Below are 22331 nucleotides of genomic sequence, written 5' to 3' on the forward strand. Positions count from 1 at the left end.
ATGTAAGTTCTAATGAAATTAAAAAAAACAAACAAACACATTTAGCCATTAGTAGATAAAAATATCCGTTTCTGAGAAGTTTGACAGGAGCATCTTGAAAAACCATGACAAGGTGTTTTAGTGACAGAAAAGCCCTAATCATGTATCACATTTGGAAAATGTAAACATCTTTAATATACTAATAATAATTTAGTAAGCTCATGCCTCCTTCCTTATTTTCCAGGTGTTAACTGTCACTATACATCACTGCTGCTTTGAATGTGTGTGAGAATGAGGATTGACTTATAATGTCATAAGGTTACAAGCCAGTTAAGAAACTAAATGGGTATGCAAAGCCAGTGGCAGCTCCCTATCTCCATCAGAGGGTGACCTTTAGCATGGCCTGTTCCTGTATAGTTTTCCTCAGGGTGCTAGGATGTGGGCAGAGCTTGGCTATATACAGTAGGAGTCCTCAGTAGGATCAATAGCTCTCTCTAAAGCTGTTCCCAGACACACCTGCAGTACCTGGGGTGGCCTTTGTGACACAGAGATAAAGAGAAAACACTCCCCGGGCTGTTAGTGTCTATAACCATCTCCTCCTGTCTCAGCTTTCCATCCTCCTCCTCTTCATCCCGCACAGAGGAAGATGGATAAATCAAACTTGCATGACAGAGGGAGAAATATTGTTAATATTTTCATGATCCACAACAATACTGTCTTAACTTAACCTTTGCTTAAAGGCGAGGGGGGAAAAAAAATCCCCCCATCCATCCACACCGGGCTCTGCTGAGACAGCTGAAAGAGCTGGAGGGCGGGGTCCATGTATATTTACTAACTCTCCGTTTCATCCATCAAAAGACACAGCATGTTGGCTCCACCTGTCTGTCAGTGTCCTCTCACATTCCCCGGCCACTTCCTCTCCCCCAGCAACTCCATGGTCTTCTGTACTTGATATGTGCATGTTTAAGGAGAGCACTTTCCTCTTTCTCTTCCCCGACTCTTTTCTGTCTTTGGTCTTTTGTTGCTGACTCCAATCTTTGTTGCCCTTTTCCTTCTTTTTCATCCCCTTCTTTCTTGTCCAATTCCTGTATGCATTTCCCCCAATGCTTCTGGAACAGTGGTTGTGTGTAGTATGAGTGTGCTGTCCAAGCAGGTTAGAGAGGGTAATTTGAGCCTCTGAGGGTGCTGTGGGGCTTGGATCTAGTTTTGGAAGGTGTGCTGAAAGTCAGCAATCCGACACAGATCACACCAAAGTCACACAGATCTGTAAGATGTGTATAATCCTGGTGGGAAGAGGGTAAGTGTAAATGAGTTAAGGAGAGAGTGCAGAGAAAGGAGTGATTGTAGTTTTATCCACCCAGACAGAGTCGACAGGGATGTCACTTTCCACCGAGGGCCATGTTAGCCTTTGAGCTCAAGTCCATTTACACCTGACACACAAGGAGAGCAAGTTTTCTGCCTGAATCCACATGTGTGCAGGATAAAAGGGCATGTTCTTTGTGCTGTGTGTGCATGTGTGTGCAGTGTAAGCATATTTAGAAAAATTCTTCTTGCTGTTTTTAAATGTGTTTGAAGAGAGAATAGTTAGTCTCAGCTAAGAGCTTAGTTTCGACCGAACAATTGACACATACTCAATCGAACAACACACGAATACACTCAGAAAGAAAGAGAGTTGGAGTTGGAGTTGGAGTTTGAGTGGAGTAGACAAGCGTCTGGTATAGAAGCAGTTTTAATATGTTAGCCTGTCTCCCTGCTGGCCTCCCCTCCCCTTTTCAGGGACGGCACTAATGCCATTAAGTGTGGGACAGATCTGTTCCATGTCTGCAGGCCTGCCAGTCTACTGGTCTGCCCCGAGACCACTCTCCATCTAATCCTATCCTCTCTCTCCCTCTATCCTCCGCCTCCCCTCCACGCCAGAGACAGGAAGAGGCGGCTGGGAGAAAAATCTAATAAATAAATGAGAGGATGCAAGAGGAAAAAAATATATAAATTAAGTTCTCCGTTCTCGTAAATCATGTTGCCAACTTCCAGTAGACAGGAGGGCGGAGCTTAGGGGAGAGCGAGAGAGGGACACCATAGGAGCAGAAGAGGGAGGGAGAGGCAGAGAGCGAGAGAGAGAAAGCGAGGGAGAGGGAGATATTGTGAGAGGGAGAGAAAGAGGGAGAGAGTGCGGGAAGCGTTTCTGTTCCACCCTCAACCTAGGCTCGGCTCTGGAGACTCAGCGGCGAGGTGTTTTTAATTGATTTTTGATTAGATAGACACGAGGAGGGGGGGTTGTCCATTAGCATGAGGGGAATGAACCTCTGAGAGGAAGTGAGTGAGGGAGGTAGGTACAGTAAAGGAGAGAGAGCGGGGGGGGGGGGGAGACTGAGAAAAGAATTATCAGAGACACAAGATGCTGTGATGTGAATGACAAGTAAATATATGCATATGTATATTTGATATGCACCAAACATTTTTCTTTAACTGATTTGCAGCTTAATTGACTAAATTATACACTATTACACACTGGTTTAAGGTTTTTACCGATAAAGGAACATTTTCTTTTACACAGAGACTCACAGAGTCTCATGTCTAGTCACAGACCAGACTTTACTCCAGGATTGTCCTGAAACTTGTGAAAATGAATTTCTCTTGGGCCTCTCCTGCTCAGAGATGTCCTCACAACAAGGCAGACACACATTTTGATCGGCTCTTTGATTGATGTTCACATAGAATACATTATCTAACCCAGTCAATGGCAACACCCACCTATTTCGCTACATCTAAATAACCAGTGAGGAAAAGGTGGATATTTAAGTTCACGTTCAAGAGGAAGGCTCCGTGACTCCTGGTGTCTGAAAGCTTCATATATAGAATTACATTAAACGTGTTGATCCAGAGTGGAATTGACAGGTAGTGAGTCTGTAAGTCCAGCTAACCATGCTATCATTTCTCCAGCTGTAAGAGTCGGATCTGAGTCATCATATAACAGGAGGATCCTTGGGGAACATGCGATTGTCTTAGCAATTATATCGGATAGTAAGACGCCAACTTGCCAAAAAAAAAAGAAAAAGCGGACAGTTCAAAATTAGTTTTTAATGGCCTATTGTTAATAAACACCAGGAGAAAAGTATTATGCTACTGCGTGGGCTTTGTCCTTGTACCATTTGCATGGGTTGTCATATGGTGTTGTTGCTGAGCGCCTCTCCATTGTGGACTGACTGTGGGTTGTTTCTTGAGATGTAGCAGGTGTTGGTCGCGACTGACAAGGTGTTACATAATGCAAAGGTGATGAAGGTGATAAATAATTTTGTTGTTTTGCCACTCATGATTGAGACAGTTTTGCTACACAGTTTACACACAATGGTGTTTGGATATCATGAGGGCTTAAAGGAGATATTTGTAAGTTTTGCTATTCCTACATAGCCAACGTTAACATTAACAGTTTAGTTGGTTTAGTTACCAGTCTAGAAGAAACTATGGGACATCAAACTTCATTCCTTTACTCACCAACAGCTGTTTCCAGTGGTGGAAAGCAACGCCGATGTTAACTCCTGTTTATGTCACATCTTTTCTGCTGCTGAAGTTAGCACGCTAACCAGCTGACCCCAGCCCGTCTCGTCACTTTCTGATAGCGACTCACGGTAGCCTCCAATCTGCCCTGAAGACGTAGCGCTGCTCAGAGGATGTATTATAACTTCTTGTCTTGTAAACGCAACGATGGCTGAAGCTCTTGTTGAGTGACAGTCACAACCACCCGCTTCCTGCAAGAAACCACATTTGGTGACAAAGAAAACTTATGAATAGCCCCTTTCAATAAACCAAAAAACTGCCCTAACAAACAATTTCCTTACCGTCTTCAGCGCCTGCACACATTTTTTCACTCCACACGCTTTTGTTGTTAGTGCAACTGAACAACAACACACCTGTTAAATGATTGGCTGGTTGTCACTCATAGCACACTCTGTTATTAAGGGTTATGATAAGCTGTGTTTATGAGCCAGGGAAGGAGAAAGCTTGGCGTTTAGAAACACATTCTTACTCATATGAAAAAAAAGAATTTATACACAACAAAAACTCACCCATCCTGAATTCAAACCTTAACATTTGCTTGTTAAGCTATGACCAGTGTCTAATGTTAGCCTTTGGTCAAAGGTCAGCCTTTGGAAAACTCCTTTTTGGTGGTTTGGTAGTTGCCTCTCTCCATATTCATTTTCAGTGGCAGAGATTGCATTCAGATGACCTTAACGTGCATGAGAGATTCATAAAAAATGATGCAATCCAGCCACACAGTGGCCTCACTGTTTACTGTTCTGTATCAGAGCTGTATTAAGTTACTGTTAATGCATACCAAACATTTCCTACTGCTGCTACCCTTTGAAAGCATTCAGCTGGTGAAACACACAGTAGCTTTTATTGCAAAGCAGTCACAGGACATGCTATGTAGCCTATTTGTCACTGCGGCAGTTCATCCAAAAATGTCTGCAAAACAAGACAATATTTCTCGTCTGCGGATCATTTGTACTTTTTGAAATGTCAGAGCAAGAAGGAGCCGCCTTCTTGATCACTTCCAACTCCTCAGATGACCAACTCCTTGTCATGCACTGCTGTTGTGTGGAGAACTACTCGTACCATGTGCACTGTAAAATCAGTTTCCAATTGCAATTACTTTTGACCCACTTCTTTATTAAGAGAATGTGAGTTTGTTTGGCTGTGCTAGAAACAATAACATTTCTGACAAAGGAAGTTCTTGCTGTAGTTTTAAAAGACATTTGCTAATATCACCATGGGTGTCACTAAATTCATTAAAATCAAGAATTACAACTTTAAATGCAGGATCAACCATCAGTAGTAAAATGGTATAAAACAGAGCCTAATTGTGTGGTGACAAAGTGAATCATCATCAATAATGATCTTAATTATCTGTAATCTGTACTCTAACTTGCACATGTTCATTGGAAGTGACCAGACACTTTTCTGGAGTAAACTGTGAGAGCTACAATTGTGCAGACAGAGATCATAAAGAGAGTGTCTCCTGCTATCTTGTGGTTAGCCCTCCCTCAGTCTCAGCATAGTTATTTGCTGTTATTTGGAGAGTGAATGGCGTTATTCCTGCTCGCCTAAATGAAACAGTGACAGTTCCACAGTTCCAATAAACTGCTCCAAACATGTTTGGTGTGATCACACTCTTAAGTGTCTCCTCATGTCGACTACAATCGATGCAAAAAAAAAAAAAAAAAAAAAAAAAAAAAACTCCTGCCTCGGCCTCTTCTATCCGAGAAGGTGCTGAAGCTAAAATCTGGTCACAACATTTCCTGCAAATGAGTACAAATGTGTAGACACGTGTTGCCTTGCCTTTGTTAACCTATGATTAGTTCATAGATCATGTTTGCACTTTTGGACCCATTTATTTCAGTATGTTTCTTACTTTCACAAACCTAAATTAATGCACATTTGTAGATTTTAATTGATGACGATGCATCATTTTACTAGTTTGTCTTCTGTAGATGCTCTTGCAGTGGGAACCAAAATTAATGTTATCTATTAACTGGAAACTTTTCTTAGGTCAACACAGGGAGAATCTTTTTTTCTTCAGGATTAGTATGATAATGTCATTATAATTAATTATCAGTTTTTACTAAGGTGTCACTACGGCTGATGTCAAATGACACAGTTTCCCCTCAGTGATCTGTAAGTAATTTGAGCCCACCTACGCAGACATGCATGCAAACCTGCACTAATGTGATGAAAACAGAGGGGAATTTACTGCAATTACAATAAATCCCATATAGGATAGCTGTGCTGCCATAACGAAAAAAATGAACAATCCTCACACAGAAAAAGGCACTGACAAATGACCTCTCACATATTGATTGCTGTTCACCCACAGCCTCACGCACAGGATAATAACAACCAACAGCGAGCACAGTAGCGTTGATATTTGGTTTTTGTTTTTTCGTTTTTTGTCCTCAGGTTTAGTTTTAATGGCTGAGTGAACCAAGGAGAGAAACACAACACGGTATTCTCCAACCATAAATTAGATTTGCACCTCCAGCAAACTTTCACTTTGCTACTTGGTAACTTGTCTCAGTTCTCATAAGTTTTCTAGTCTCCAGACGCCCCCCCAACCCCCACCCCAACCCCCCCACCCCACCAACTCTCATCCTTCTGGTCAGTGAAACCGGTCCCAGCTGCACTTAAACAGAAACCCAGAGCTGCGGACGTAGACACATTCACACACTCCCACTCCCTCACCGATTCCCTCTGAGGCACATAGGGTTAGAGTAATATCCAAAGTGCAGGTGGGACCTCGCTTTTCGTAGTGAGGCTGAACAAAGCAGGGCGAGAGCATGAGCCAAGTAATGGAGTGATGATCGCTGCAGAGATTGAACAATCAAAATGGGGAGGCCGGTGGTGGGGGCATTCATGGACTTAGGGAACTTGCACACTAATTGTATCTTATGACTAATTGGTAAATTAGTGAAACCTATTTCAAGGCACCAGGCTTAGCTTTGGGGGACACCCACAGCTCATTATAGACTCATATTCTGGGCAGAGGAGGAGAAAAATAAAGGAAATTATACAATTGCTCAGGTGAGAATGGCAATTAAGCAAGTGCTTAAGAAGAGGAGGAAATGAAGCCTCATACACGCATAATTTACTATACTCTCCTGTGTCTGGCTTTAAATCACCCCCGATCCTGGGCATGTATTTATGGTGGCACAGAAGAGGGAACAAGTAGCGTATGTGTTTTTTTTTTTGTATGTATGTGTGTTTGTTTGTGTGTATGTGGGCATGAGTATGTTTTCATATGGTGTATGGATGTAAATATGTATATTTATGCATAATAACTCAGGTTGATGTGATTGCGCTGCAAGTTTTAATCAATTACTTAAATGCAAATTAGTGAATTATTTAATAACGTAACTGCAAGGTCCATAAACAGGGAGTCTGCTCACCCAGTGAAACCATTATAAAGCTTCCCATGACAGCAATTTTGCATATTGATGTTATGATTTTGAACGGTTTAGGCCTGATTCTCTGAAGAAGCATTTCGCCTCAGTAGGTGCTTCGATGTCATCAATGAGCAGTGAGTCCTGCTGGATTTAAGGTTGGAAGAGGCCAACTTTGTAGAGAGAGATACACTGCCTATTGTAATTCAATGGAGATGTGGCCATATTTTTAGATTCAGGCCAGTTGGCTTTAGTGGAAATAAAGCTAATTTAGACATGAAATCTCAACAAAACATTCTGAGTCCATGAAAACAGATGGCGTCACAGATTAGAGCAGGGTTCTCTGGTTTCCCATCTTTGAGAGTTAGCTGCTCGTTTTCTCAAATATTGATTTAACTGTCAAAGAGCACACAAATTACACAGCAAATTTTGTTTAAGGTTAGATTTTCACTGCTCCGGAGTGTACTTCTACTGAGAAAACTATGAGCCAAGTAATATCCAAAAATACATGCAGTTCAGCTACTGGGAAGTCAAAGATAGAACTGTTAGGAAGCAGATGGAGAAATCGTAAGGCAAGATACCGTGTAACTGAATCTTCTACATTTTTTTCCGTCTTGAATATAAAAGCGCACGTTTCACACAATCACAGAGTATGTCTTCAGAAGCTGTAGAGTTGAGACAAAGAGTTGTTCTGGATGAATTCTTTCCCTTCAGTCCTGCTCCTTTCATCCCTTCCCCTCCACAGCATCCCCTTAACACACCATCACTGAATGCTGAGGATTTCTTAACCTGGCCCGGCCTCCTCTTATGCTTTCTCTTCATCACCATTTGGAGGACATTTAGGATATTTCCACAAGGACACCATCGATCCGTCCAAAACTCACTCACCCACCCTCCCTAACCAATTTGCCAGCAGTAAAACTAATATTGTCTTTAATCAGATGCAATTAGGCCTGCAAGTTAAGATCTCCTCCCAATTAAAACTCATTAGGCCCATAATGTCATTATGGGAGTCTTGAGTAACTACTGCTTGCATAGGCGGCCCTTTCGACACAAACAACAGTGCAAGTCGTCAGCTGTGGCCCACATGAGCTGTTTCTTACAGGGTAGTGCAGACTAGAGGAGGATCAAGTTTGAATTTTTTATCCTGTTGAGTCACTTTTTAGTGAAGTAATCTTAAACTACAGAAAACTAAAGTGCATCTGTGAGATTAGTTTAAATTGGAAATGCTTAGTATAGCAGCAGCAGTCAGGATTACTCTCTGGTCATAACTGTGCATCTTTTTTTTTTTTTTTTTACCTTTTCACAATGAAGTGCAGCTATTTATATGTAAAAGTTCAAAGACAGCGGGAGCCAAAGTCATTCTTTTGTTTAAACAGATACGCCTTGGTAGAAACATCACAGAATACCCACTGCTGTCTGTCCCTGTTCATTACATATGCTTCATGAAATATGAATTGCATGTAGTTACCCTTTTGTACATTTCCTTCAAATATATTTTTGCCAATCTGCTGATATCATTTTAAAGGAAGCAGAACAGATAAAGTAGGAGCAACAAGGTCTTTGGAATTAGAATCTTTATTTGTAATTGACTTTTATGATTGAAACGCTGTGTATTCTTACCTGTAACAAAATACCAGTGATTATCAGAGTATTTTAACAGTGATGATTCAGTGCTCGGTAATTTTATCATCGTGTTAGTCATTTGATATATTCATCATTTGAGTCTTGAGGTCAGTAAATACACTGCTTTGGATTAATTATACAGTACTGACACATGTGATGTGTGGATACAGCCAGACAGGGGTGCATGTTCCAAAGTTGAATTAACCAGAGGTGAAGCTGAATGAAGATTTATTAAATCAATGTATGTTTCTAATAATGGACACTTATAGCACAGTCATTTATAGTATTGTTGTTAATGAGATTACAGTGCGGCTAACCTGTAATTATGATGGTTTTGGAAGAACTGTCAAGATCAGGTAGCCAATAGAACGACTTTTCAACACAACAGTGACTCTCAGCTGTGGTATTTGGAATCCTGACCGGTAAATATACATGGTGGATTTATTTATCTGTATTTGTCTCTATCCGTTTATTCAAAGCAACAGCAGTAGCAAGGTCAAATTTGGAATTTTCATTACTGACGGCAAAATCAAGAAATAAATGGATTACTGCATACAAAACCTAATAATACATAGAATAACCACAGATGTACAACAAAATGAAAATATATGAAGTAACTGATTTTCTGTTTTGTCTGAACTACCTTACATTAAGTTACTGAAAAAATGTTGAACAAACCCAGCAAAACTGCTGAAGGTATATTGAATTTGTGGGTCTCTTTGTCGGCTCAAAAGCAGTTCATCATTGATTCCCGTGCCCGCTGCTGAAGAGTTTTTCTAAAGCCTTGAGACAGCACTACCTTGAAGTTAATGTGCTAAAGGCACACAGACATCGTGCTCTTAGGAGATAGAAATTCATACTATCTCAATATTGCCTTTGAAAGGTCTCGCAGTGCACCATTTTCTATGGGCATATAAAGAAATGTTAAAGCACATCATTATGTAATACTGCTACCTTTAAATTACCTGAGCAAGAATCCATTTTAAATGAAGTGAGAATACAAGAGTGGCTGTATGGTGAAAAGGACGTGTATCAATACAATGATTTCAGTTCTGTGGGTAGGGCCTGTAAAATGCCTGTGTGACACCAATCAGCAGTAATTACCATAGGGGTTTGAGTTTTCCTCCCGCCTCTAATTGGCCTTTGCTGTCAATCAACAAGTGATTTCTGCTCACAATTGAACTAAAGGGAATGATAGAAGCAGCGATGGCGGGATAATTGAAAATAATTGAGCAAATTGCGGATTTGAGAAGTTGGCTTCATCAGCACTGCGGGGGCGGAATATGAGCATGTGGAGAGAGGAGAGGTGAACAGAGGAAAAGCCAGATCTTAATGATAATGAACAAAACACTCGCTTCCATTTTGCCTCCACCCCCGAGGATAGATCTGCTTATCTGAATAATCAGCCTGTGCATGTCTCAATGTCACATGCATGGGAGAAGATGAGCACCTTTGATCTCTGCATCTTGAGCTTCAGCAGCTATTCACCAGCCTGAGGGGTTACATCCTGGCCTCGGTCTGAAAAAGTCCCTCAAGCACAGAGGAAGTGTACCTCTGTGGTGCATGCAACTGTATTGGAGTCTCTGCATATAATTAAATGTGTGAAATTTGCACCGGGCATGTGTGAACCTGAGAATGGAGATAGGGAGAGTGTGTGTGCGTGTACATATATGGAGTATTTGTACATGTCAGTTTGATTTAATGACTCTGAAAGTGTCACATGTGTACACATATAGTATCACAGTTAATGCAAGCACTTCATACACAAACTTTATTTGGGTTCCACAGTGTGCATGTGCGCCGCAGCATAAATCAACCTCAGTCTACTAAAATTTCTTCCGTGGGTGGATTTCTGTATCTGATAGAGTAGCAAAACTGACAAGCTATTGGGACTAAAGGCGGCCCCTCAGTTTCAGTTGTTTGTCATCTTTCTTTTCTTCCTCCTACTCTCCCCATCCTCAAGAGCTGCTTACCTTCCACCAGCTTTGAAAAAAAAAAAAAAAAAAAAAAACATCTCGCCTGCAATTTACATTTCCATATGCTGCCAGTGGCGCCAGGGAGAGTGGATAATTGGGTTGAAAGTGGTGACGGTGAGAGCAGGATAGAAAGGGATACAGAGAAGGCCAACTGAAAAAAAAAACAAAAAAACAAGCCATTACAGGATGGTTTTCTTTTTTTCCCCTTCACTCGTCATTTTGCCATGCTGCTCTTAACCACTTGTGTAGCTGAAAAGATTTACCTTGGCCTCCCATTCTCTCTCACTCCCGCAGAATCACTCTGTACTTGCCTCCCCCAGAGCCTCGCTCCCGCCCTGCCTCTGCCTCATCCATATTCATCCTGCGTCTCTCTCTCTCTTTCTCTCTCTCTTTCTCTGTTTCTCCGTCTCTAGCTCTCTCTCTCTCTTCCTCTCTCTCACTGTGTCACCCACAGCATGGCGTTAATACACCAATTAGTGCTAAGAGCAGATAATGGACTCTATGTCATATTGCAAAAGGGAAAGAGAGACACAGAGACATAGCGAGTGAAAAAGAGAGCAAGATTGAGAGCGCGAGTGAGAGAGGGAGACCTAGGGAGAGAGAGAGAGACAGCAAAGAAGAGAGAGTGGTGGTGGAGGTGTCTTTATGGATGTGGTCTCTGAAAAAGCTGAAATGCTGCGCTTGCTGTGAACATCCATCCAATGGAAAGAGCGTGATGGGAAGAGCGCTCCGGTGGTCACAGGGTTGCTATATAAAAGCTGAGGTGTTACACCAACGCTTTGCTGGCTCCAAATACTGATGTCTGTTTGGCTTTGTTGGACTCTTAAATCCTTTTCATTGGTTTCCTCCCCTTTCACTACAGGAAGTGCCATACAGTTTCCTTTCCTGCCACTGTGTTCATATCTATGCGTACAGGCCTTCTACTCCACTACACTGTGTACAGGAACTGCATGAAAAGACTTTCTCCATGCAGCGAGGGTAGTTCTGGAGTAGTTTGCTTTTATTTCTATATTTTCCATCACATATCACAAATAGGATATTGATTTTTCTTTTAATAATGAAAAGCTATCTTTATTCATGTTTAAACAACAGAGCAACATGTTGAAAAGAGATGCAGGTATAATGAAGTAGAGCATAGCTTTTCATTTATTGCAACTACTGTTTGCTTGAAAATACAAATTTGAAATTATTGAGCTGATTACTTTATAAAGCACATAGAAAAATGTGATCTACTTTTGTAGCAGGTCTTGCAACAAGAAAAATGTGATTTTTGTGTTTGGTGGTAAAGGAGGTAATTTGTCAATCACTGCGAAACAAGAAGCTGTATAACTGTGAAAATAGGAGCTATTTGCAAATAGGACAAGGTGTTATGTAAATAATGGTGCCGCATAAACATGAGTTCTGACTAGGAAAAATTGGCATTAATCAAACATGAGCTAGAACAAATTAAAATATGCCAGCTGTAAGAGTCCATTTTCTCTCTCCTTTTGAGAAAACAAGAAATAGTCAGTAAAACAGGACCACTGATGCTTTGTTGATAAAGTCTGCCTTATCATTCAAGACATCGCTGTATTGAGAATATAAATGCAACATGGAACACTCGTGAACAAAAAGAATTGTTATTAACAATGGCTGAAATTTTCACAGTCACGGTTCAGCCTGAATGAATTTATTCAGTGCTAGATCGTCCCCACACACCAGTACAAAACCACTACAATGCTCCACAGTGGCAGCCTCTTATCTTGGCTTTTCTTTCATTTTTTTCCCATCCCCTGTCTATTTTAACCACTCCATTTATTGACACTTATCTCGATCATTTTATTTGGGCAAAAGTAGGAAAGTAATTATGTTGTGGTGTTTTAAAAATTGAAGTCTATTTCGAATATAGCTGGACTTTTGATCTGTATCCAATCCAAAACAGTTTCTTGTGTCTTTCTGAGATGCATCTATTTATTTGAGAGCATCTCCAGACAATAGGCCTACAACCTCTGAATACTGAGATGCAGTGTAACTTAATTAACTTAATTAACTTCAGAAAAAAAGAAGGCAGGTAATAATGATGTTTAAAGACAGTGAACTCTGCAAAAGGTTGGACATATCTGAATGAATGTGTTTGTTATGCTTTAGTAATAAAGTAACTGTATACTATGCTTGTATGCACATGTAGAGGTAAAATAAGCTATTCAGTGTATATGTATATACATATGTGTGTATAATATTATTTCAATTTTTGACCACTATGTTGATAATATTATTTATAAGAAATATATATATTCAGTTGTGATGGATAAGGTTCGAGGAATGCATGATGTCAATGTGAGTGTCCTCACAACGATGTAAGACAAGTACCTACTGTATATCTGTGTGTGTGTGTGTGTGTGTCTACAAATATATATATATATATATATATATATGTATTTGTGTGTCTGTGTGTCTACAAATACACACACACACAGACACACACACACACACACACACACACACACACACACAAAGACATATATACTCTTCCTAAGATTATATTATTTATGAGTTAAGTGATCAAGCAGTGAGCGCTGCAGTAATTGTAACAAGAGACCAATGCTTGTGTTTAGTAGGGCAATCAGCACTTCATCACGTGTAGTCACTATAGTTGTTGCTAAGAGACCGGGATGTGATGAACAACTGCTCAGACTGTGCTAAGCTTGACTTGATGCTGTAAATCTGTCCACATTTGGCTCTCAGTGATCCATCCTGTACAGTAGGGGATGAGGTTTGCCTACAGTCTCTTCTGATCATACAGAGCACTGTGACTTTGCATAAATAACATCTGATCTTGAAAAAAAAAAAAAAAAAAAGGGATAGAGTGTGTGACTGCCATGGAGCACAAACTACATTATGCTAGCTGTTTATTGGCGCAATGAGTCAGGCAGCCCATGAAGGTCAATTGACTGGATTTGAGAGCAGTATAACAGAGTAGGTGCTGTGTGACAGAAGGCTAAGTGGCAAAGGCGTGTAGAGCCTATTCAATAGAGCCCAATTTTAGCTATCATAATAGAAACTGACAAAGGCATTTTCAGAGGGGAGAGAAAAATTGCAACATGCACTGTGCACCCGTGCAATTATTGCATGTGATATGGATGTTAAACAATTTCATCTGGCAGTGTAGACTACCCTGTGTGTTCACCTGGAGACCAAAGACGACCTGGGATTAATCCTGAATGAGAAGCACGCCTAGCAAGGATGAGCTGAAAATATTAAACAGAACAATATTATATAGTCTGTGTTGAGATATTTTTACTGTTCAGTCAGTGGGTTCAAAATAGTTTCCACCAGTAAAGGATCTCCGTAAGTGGCGATTGGAGGATTAAGGCACATTACATTTCCCCTCAGTATCCAATATTCTTATGTTTCAGTCACTCTAAGGACATACAGTGTATATTAAGCTTCTTATTTTAATTTTTGTGGTAATGTCTAGGAATGTAGTGTAACAGTAACACAAACAAAGAAGAGTCTTAAAGTCAGTGGATAACACAGTCAGTTACACCTAAAGTTAGCTACCATTAGCCATTATAAACTACTATAACATTAGCTATAAACCAGACCAAGTAACACTGTAGCAGCAAAATGCCTGAGTGAATTGAAATGAAAAGGGCTTTTTATTGCAAATGAACTCAACTTTTCATTTGTAGGGGAAAGAATGTCTTATCTGTTCTTTCAAGAGTTCCACAGTGTCGCTTTACAGGAAAAATATGCCTCTGCCTGATGGGTAAAATGTTGCTTTAAAACATTTTATGTATGTATTTATAGATGTGTAAATGTATGGATGTGACTACCTCCCTATGTGTTTGTATGCACTGTATGCACTCCATCTACTAAACCTACTTATCTGTATACTATAAAATATTATCATAACACTCTGTAGTGCTTCCTCCTGGTGCTACACTTTCCTCTATGCAGTGATGTTGACATAGTATGGTACTGTATGATAAGCATGATACAGTTCATGGCTTTGAATAAAATGTGGTATAACATAAACGATACAGGTAATGCAGCATGTAGCCTGTATGTGTACTACAGGATGTCATAATATGTCATAATAAATGGCCTGTAGACTTAATATTCTTATTAGTGCTATGTAAAGCCTATGCCGGATCTGGTAACTGGCTAGATGAATAAAAAGAATTAGTAAATTACCAATAAATGCTGTAAGAAAGTGAATAATTGATTTTGTCAGAGACTGCGTGGGATACCAGCATCAATCCGCACAGCTACATTTAACATATAATAACAAGACTAAAGTGGCCTCAGGCCATTTTTCTATTTATACCTTCAGGAGAAAACTGCCAGTGAGAAACCTGACTGCTTAGTACGGGGCATGTTGGTAGTTCAGCAGTCTGAGGAGCAACATGTACCTGGAATGCTAGGAGTTCCAGCTCAGCCCCAAACTGCTGCTGTGTGTCATCCCCTGACTCACTGTCTTCCCATAAAAAGCCCAGTATGTGCTGTTCAACAGCTAAATCATATTTCCAGTAAGGTTTTTCAATTGTTCATAGCTTTGTATTCCTCTGATTATTTTCTTTTTACCCTCTAACCTGTGAACATCCTGAAGATCCCCTGAACTGCCAATTTATGATGCTCCTTCGGCCCAATGCAGCACTCAATCTTGGTTTTCGGCAACTTGTCTGTGAGTGGAAGGAACAGAAAAAAGAATCTTTAGAAAAATCCATCTGTTCCCGTGCACAGGGGTGGCAAACTGTTATCTTATAAGGATCTGGTCCCTCCTGAGAATCAGTGCTTTGACATTAGACAGAAACATTGACTTTAGTGCTGTAAAACTAATGAAAAAATATAAAAAGCCCACTGAGATGCATTTAAATTCAGGGTGGCACACTTAAGTGAAGAATCCGCAAATCTCATAATACAGATGAGTTGTAGTTGTAAGGTTGCATGTAAATGAATCCCACACAATGTTGTTACTGCTTTGTTTATTAATTCACTGAGCAGACGGCATGAAAATGGTTGGATCTTTCTGAATACATCTTCATGGCTCAGTTAAACCTTTAGCCGAAATACACGGTTCAACACTGAGGCCGCGACTCTGTCTAAACATCGACCTGAATGAGTTTGAGGTCTCTCTCACAACCAGGTGCAATCGTATGCTGATTACATGCAGTAACAGGGAAAACAACTTCATCTCTTATTAAACAGTCTCATTTTTCAGAAACTCCTTTCAATGAAACGGTTTTCAGTTGCATGAGAACATTAAAAACATATCTAAACAAACTATATCTGAGAGGAGTTCAGCTGTTTGAAATGACTTTATACAGAATTAATAGAGTAATGTGTCACATTGAGTGGGAGATGACATTGGACACAGTTAACCTGTGAATCAAGTATTGAGTTTTTATTCTTAATTACACCAGTGAAATTAAACTATACCTAATTCTGCAGGGTTAGATGAGCATTTCAAGGACCTCTGATGGTTCCTAAACCCCACCTTGGGAAACCACGTGGGTTAGGCAACTCTGGGGGGAAAAAAAAGTCTCGTGCCAGTGTTATACATAGGAGGCAATTTAACTAGTGGGCGGGCAGAAGCAATTTTTCTTGCCTTAAGTCAGGGTTGGTTATAAAATCTGTCTTGAAACTGTCTGTAGGCAACCGAAGTGTATGTGAAAGGCAATGATGAATGCGCCAGGTTGTAATAGGCCTGATGCAGAACTGCAGTGGCAGAAAATACCGTGTGAATGGTCCTGATGAGAGTGTGCGCTGCCTGCCGACGAAGAGGGAAACTATAGTCGAGTGATCCGCTCGGTGCGTCAGGACGCACAGGATAACCGCAGATGGCCTGTGTAGACTATCCTAATTCCAACGGGTTATTTCAAACCTTAGAGCTTTTTTTTGAGACCGCACGAGGGCGAATAGTCTACAGTTTGTAAAAAAAAAAAAATAATAATAATAAAAAAGTGGCGATCCCTTCCTGTGAACTGATAGACATCAGACATCCAAGAGTCTCATTTGCCTTACACAGACGTTTTGCGACGGTGGCACATTTGCTCACTTGCTCACCATCTAACCGGGGACGGACGGACAGCACGACTACAACTTCAATTTTGTTCATATTCCACCTCAGTTCCACATTTCCGTCGGCGCTTGACGTTGTTGTAACTCGCATGTTATTACTGTTTTTAAGCAGGACAATGGTGTCGTCGCTGTTATTTATTTTGATGCCCGCACGGGCGCATTTTCGTGAGAATCTGCTCTGTCCATGAGGATCCCCCCCCACACTCCCCACCCCACTCCCTTTATCATATTTTTTTAGTCGGGTGGATTTTTCCCCCCTCTACCGTTTTTCGTCGGTTTGTCTTTAAGATAGCAGGCTATTAATTTTTAATTCTTATGCATCCGCACGAAGACGGGACCAGAGAGGAGAAAACGAGTGATAACCAGAGGGGGAGAGAAGGAGAAGGAGGCAAGTGAGGAGGGAAGCAAGAATGAATGAGACACACTGAGCAATCAAGGAGAAGGAGATTGGTGGAATCAAGGTAGGAACGAAGAGCAGTTTTCATGTTATGTGTTCTTTAATACATGTAAACAACAGTGCGACAGTAACAGCATGTAAATGTGCACCACCCGTGCTTCCAGTATCAGCCTGCGTGAGGTGTTCAGGCGTGTAAGCCGATTTATTTATTGATATTGTCTGCTTTGACAGACACAGAGTTCGTGTTTACGGTGCGTCAACGGCAGTCGCCTCATATTTAAAATGCGCTGCTGGATGCTCGGAATTGGTCGGATTCGTGAGTGGGTCTCCTGTTTGTGGGCCTATGCGTTGCACCGTGGCCTGCACACTGATAGATTTGGGCAATTTTAATTAATACGTACAGTGTGTGAACAGAGAGAAAAATGACTGTTTGCTTGTCCTATAACAGCTCAGTGGTGGAGGATTCAGGTCTGCAAATGTTGTACAGGTGACGGTGGAAAAAATGAGGCGGATTATGAGGCTGTTAAATCGCCAGAAATATAGTGAGGGGTGAATAAATTCTTTCCTGAAGGAATTATTTGGCATCACACCTAACAGAAAAAAGTAGAAAATGAAAAGAGATGTCCTGGGATGTTGGCAAACATTCCTCTCACTGCTTCTTCTTCCTCTTCTTCCATTTTTTTTTTTTTATCTGAGCAGAAGTTCCCTCCAAGAGAGAAAAAAATTAAGTAGCTCATTGACTATTAGAAGAATAAATGCATCAGAGCAAAGTGTAGAGCTTGAAAGTGAACCACTCTGTCCAATCCCCCATGTCCCAGAGTACACCATTAATCCTCTACCTAGTCAAGTCATTACCTATAGGCCAGCTGTTCTCAGAGGGGTCTGGGGAGCCCCAGGAGACCTTGAGGAATTTTCCAGGGTGTCCCCAACAAAATGAGATGTAGTTTAATTTCCCCTTAAACTTAATTTATCTGAAATTCCAATTAGAGAATGTCTGTGAATGGCCATCCTGATGGGCTCATGTCTTAAATAATAAATGTAGGCTATCATTTCACTACAGCATAAAACCACAGCAGGAATAATCCCCCTTCATATATTCAAATGTGACCCTGTAATGTTTAGGGGTTCACAACATGAAAACTGAGGCGCTATTTTATTGTGACTATGCTAGACTAATTCCCAATGTAATAATAAAACATCTAATAAAAAGACATCAACAGCCAACACTGTAGTCATGATGGCAGAAATTAAACCCTTTGTCTTTTTGTATTATTATGATAAAATTGAACCTGAGGAGGCAGAGAAGAAAGACCCTGAAAACAGTTATTTTCTGCTGGTAAGCCTTTTCCTCATTCCAGCGGGGTGCACTGTGTTTGTCCTGCCAATTCTTGGGGAAAAATTGGCATGTCTACTATTCTGAAGGGGCTGAATGAAATTCAAATTCTTCAGGTGGTAAAACAGCAATATTGCAACTGTCTGATTGTGTTATCTGGGCATTCAAGAAGCTAGACTTGGAATTGGTTTACTGCCAAACACTCTCCCCGGGAAGACAGAAGGATTTATTTCCCCCTTGTCTGTGTGTCACATCACCATCAGAAAAATTATTCTCGGCTTTCAATGGGTGAATAATAGTCATACATTAGCATGGCATTAATGATCATCAGACTTTTAATAAGTCACTAATCATAATTAGATTTATTTCAGTGTGTGTGACTCCAGCATTTGGGGAGGCTCTGCAGAACCTGCCTGATGTGTCTTTGCACTGACTGATTCATATTTATCAAATGCATTTGGTTTTTAAAAATGCGTGTTCGCTGCAGATGTGGGCACACAACAAATGCACGGACTCACGCTTTCGTATACAGCATGTGTGTATATGCACGCATGGTACTTTTATGACAATAAGAACAATAGTGTGTAATGTTTCCAAAGTGAGTGGTCATATGTTTCCTTTGCATTTCTGTTCCTCTCTCCTTTGTGTAATATGTAGGCCTGTGCACCCCTCACAGCTCTTTGACAAGGCTGACTAAATGAATATGTTAACAGAAAATAAGCAGAAAGAGCACTGATATGAATTTCAGAAAATGACCTATGATGTTTCACGCCCACAGGACAGTTAAATGCATTGCATCTATTCTGGTTATTAATGAATAATGTGAAAATAACATCCACCTCATTTAAAAAAAAGATGCTGTAAGCTTTTCATATCTTGGTGATATTTCACAATGTTTCCTTTTTGCCAGTGTGGCTATTAATTACAGCAAGGGACATGTATTGAATGCTTCATGTCAGCAGAGGGTTGTTGATTTTGACACTTTATGGAGATTTGTCCTTAACCTGTGAAGGACACTGACATATTTTTCATGCATAGAATGGGGTGAAATGAAAACGAGGGTGGCTTTTAGTAGCAACACATTATTCTACAGTTGCAGTAGGCTTTGGGGAAACGAGTGACATAATTCAAAAAGCAGAGAAGAACTAGACCATATACCACGGCTGTAAGAATTCACCAAGTCCACGATTCAGTTCTGTTTTCTACTTTGAGATTAAAATTGTGTGCGTTGTTCTTTAACTCAACAGGCGATAAAAACTGTGGTTACTATTGTAAAAAAAAACAAAACATTACACACAACAAAATTAAAGAGTTATAGGTTATTCTAAAATTGTTATGCGCAATAATGAAAATTTTCTATTCAGGGAAAAAATTGTTCCAGTTGAATTTTAGCACACAATGCAAAAGGGACAATGAATATATATATATATAAATATATAAACTTGCATACATGTAGCTACAGCTTCACAGCACAAAATATGTTGCCATTCATTTTTTTTTATTCGTTTGGTTTTTATATTAGTCCGGTCACGACTGCCGTCGCTTTTTAACAGTGAAATCATCGACCCTCTGTCTATGTGCTAGACAATCATTTTCAAATTTTGATGTGAAGTGAAAATTATTGCACCCCCATATATTTAGCATATCCAGATGTTTACTGATGTAGTCACACACACACACACACACACACACACACACACACATACACACACATCCGTCACATAAACACATGCTACCACTGTAAGCTTGTTTAAACCTCCAGGAGGGAATGATTGGAGAATCTTTAGTTCCAGTACCGAACAGAGGACTTGTGCGCTGGCACCGCAGTTTATTCTATGATAAACTTAATCTCATTGCTGCCTATTGATGATGAAAGGCTCCCAGATATGATATCTGATTAGAACTACAGGCTTTGCCAGTTAGTCTGCCGGTCCCCGGCTGCTCATGGTCTATTGAACAGGGGGAATTTATTTTGAATAATCAAGTTCATGGTCCATGTTGATTTATTCTAATTCTGAAGGTTATTTGCAATTTTAATCCATGGAAAACAAGCCTTTGTGAGATTGAATTGTGTCTGGTTGTCTACTTTTTATTTTTTATTTCTTTTTTTTCAAAACATAAATTTGCCATAGAGCCCAAAATCATGTTGATAACTGAACTACTAGTTGCGACCTTTACCAAAACAATTTTGGAACAGCAATTGCCAGCCCATTATTACATTTTTGCTGATATTTTCAACACAATAATTACGCACTGGCAGATGCTATTATGAAGGAAAAAAATGGGTGAAAGACTTAAAATATCTATTGTAGCTTCAGTGCAGTTGGGTGGATGTGTCCAGTGATGGATGTGGCAGTGCTGCAATGCATGTGTTTTTTTTTTTGTTTTTTTGTTTTTTTTGTAGCGTCCCATGTGGTGCTGCGGTGCACCTATATACCTCTTGTGTCCAAGCAAAAGATAAACTTTTACGCCCTTTTCAGTTGTGTCAGTTTTTCACCGAATTGACCCAGAAACTGTTTTTTGAATAGCCCCATGTAGCTTCTCCTTCGCAGGCAGTGTTGTTTACCTGGCAGTGGCAGCTCTGTGGTTGTCACCAGCCTGATAAGACTTGTCTTGACAGGAAAGCCATTATGATTATAATGACAGTTATTGTGGTTCAGCGTTTTACCACTGCCGACAAAACACACTGGAAATGGTTTTAAACAGCTGTTGTTGGACTAATTATTGCAATCAAAAATACCCTATTATGTTTTCTAAGGCTTTTTGTAATGTGTTGGCTGTTTTCCCCTTAAATGCTAGATTACATTTTAGGAGGATGAACATGCAATAATGGATTGGAAAGAGACGGATAAGGAGAGGGGAAGAAAATAGAAGAGGGGCGCAGAGTAGACAGTGCAGTAGCAAAGGCGGAAAGGTACATAATGGGCAACAAGCCGAAAATGGTCGAGGTGCAAAAGCGACGGGCAGTGTGGCTTCTGTCCATGCAGCCATGCACGCAGCAGCCTCTTAACTGCAGGCTGCTGGTCTCTGCTGGAGCTGGAGAAAGGCTGGAGGTGTGGGCTTTAAGGAGCCAATCTTACAATCTAACCCTACCAAACACTTATTCAATTCAATTGCTGCTAGCCCTGAGCATGTGTAGGCGCCGGCATGGCGAAAATGAGCAGGAGCAACGGGAGCACATGAACAGAAAGAATCGATCGAGGACTCTTTTTCATAAATGGAGTGGGTGTTAAATTAGCTGGATGGGCCCATGTAGCAACACATTGGATTGAGTGCCTGGTGTATTTGGGTTGTGTCTATCGAGTGAAAGACGACTTGGTGTACAGCAGTGAAAAGACCCAGCGATGCTCAATCAATGTGACCAATCAGCCTCACCAGCGATTCATTCAATTTTACACAGATTTGTCGGGGGGTGGGGGGGAGACTGGGGGGGGACTCTGAATTGGTGTTTTAAAAGTGCGTTGCTGCAGTTTCTACGAACAAATTCTCACCGTGATCTGTAATGGACTGCTTTGAGTGCCCTTTTGAGCCTGCCTGATTTTCCTATTCATGTTGTTAAAAGCAACTTCAAATACCAGTTATCAGCTCACTCTGTGTTTGTCAGATTTCATTTCCTAACATGTATTTAATGGGTTTTCAAGGCCGTGCGCCAAGACACAATTTTGAGGGCACTTGAGAATGATAATCACAAATCAATAATCTTGCCCTGCTGATTGTCTGGCATTTTAGGAAATCAGTTATGGCAGCTCCTGCCAAAGGTGTATAATGGTAACAGTGCTCTTAACATTGTGAGATTGATGCTGATCCTTTTGCATCTTATAGCAAAACACACAGTCAGTCACAGAGAAAACGTGTGGATGCTGATGTATGCCAATAGACGTACAGAAAGAAAAACACAAACACATGTTCAGATGCCGTAGCAAACAATAACAACGTTATTCCTGCAGGGTTATGATAACTGAGTGCTACATTCACACAGAAACTGAAATCACTGAATAGGTCAGGCCATCTTAGTTAAACCC

General features: G+C 40.5%; 1 protein-coding gene across 3 annotated transcripts in view; it reads left to right on the plus strand.

Annotated features, from left to right (window-relative positions):
- Positions 1-22331, plus strand: part of adgrl1a (adhesion G protein-coupled receptor L1a) — a 141702-nt gene that overhangs the window by 35606 nt on the left and 83765 nt on the right. The window contains exon 1 of one of the 3 annotated variants that reach the window (XM_056400917.1): positions 16137-17040. The exons of 1 other annotated variant lie outside the window; for it this stretch is intronic. The gene's annotated coding sequence lies outside the window, so the exon portion shown is untranslated. Of the gene's footprint in view, positions 1-16136; positions 17041-22331 lie in introns of those variants that run through there. One more of the 3 variants, XM_056400919.1, reaches the window with a different exon arrangement.

The sequence above is a fragment of the Seriola aureovittata genome, chromosome 17 (genome assembly GCF_021018895.1).
Source record: "Seriola aureovittata isolate HTS-2021-v1 ecotype China chromosome 17, ASM2101889v1, whole genome shotgun sequence".
Classification (NCBI taxonomy): domain Eukaryota; kingdom Metazoa; phylum Chordata; class Actinopteri; order Carangiformes; family Carangidae; genus Seriola; species Seriola aureovittata.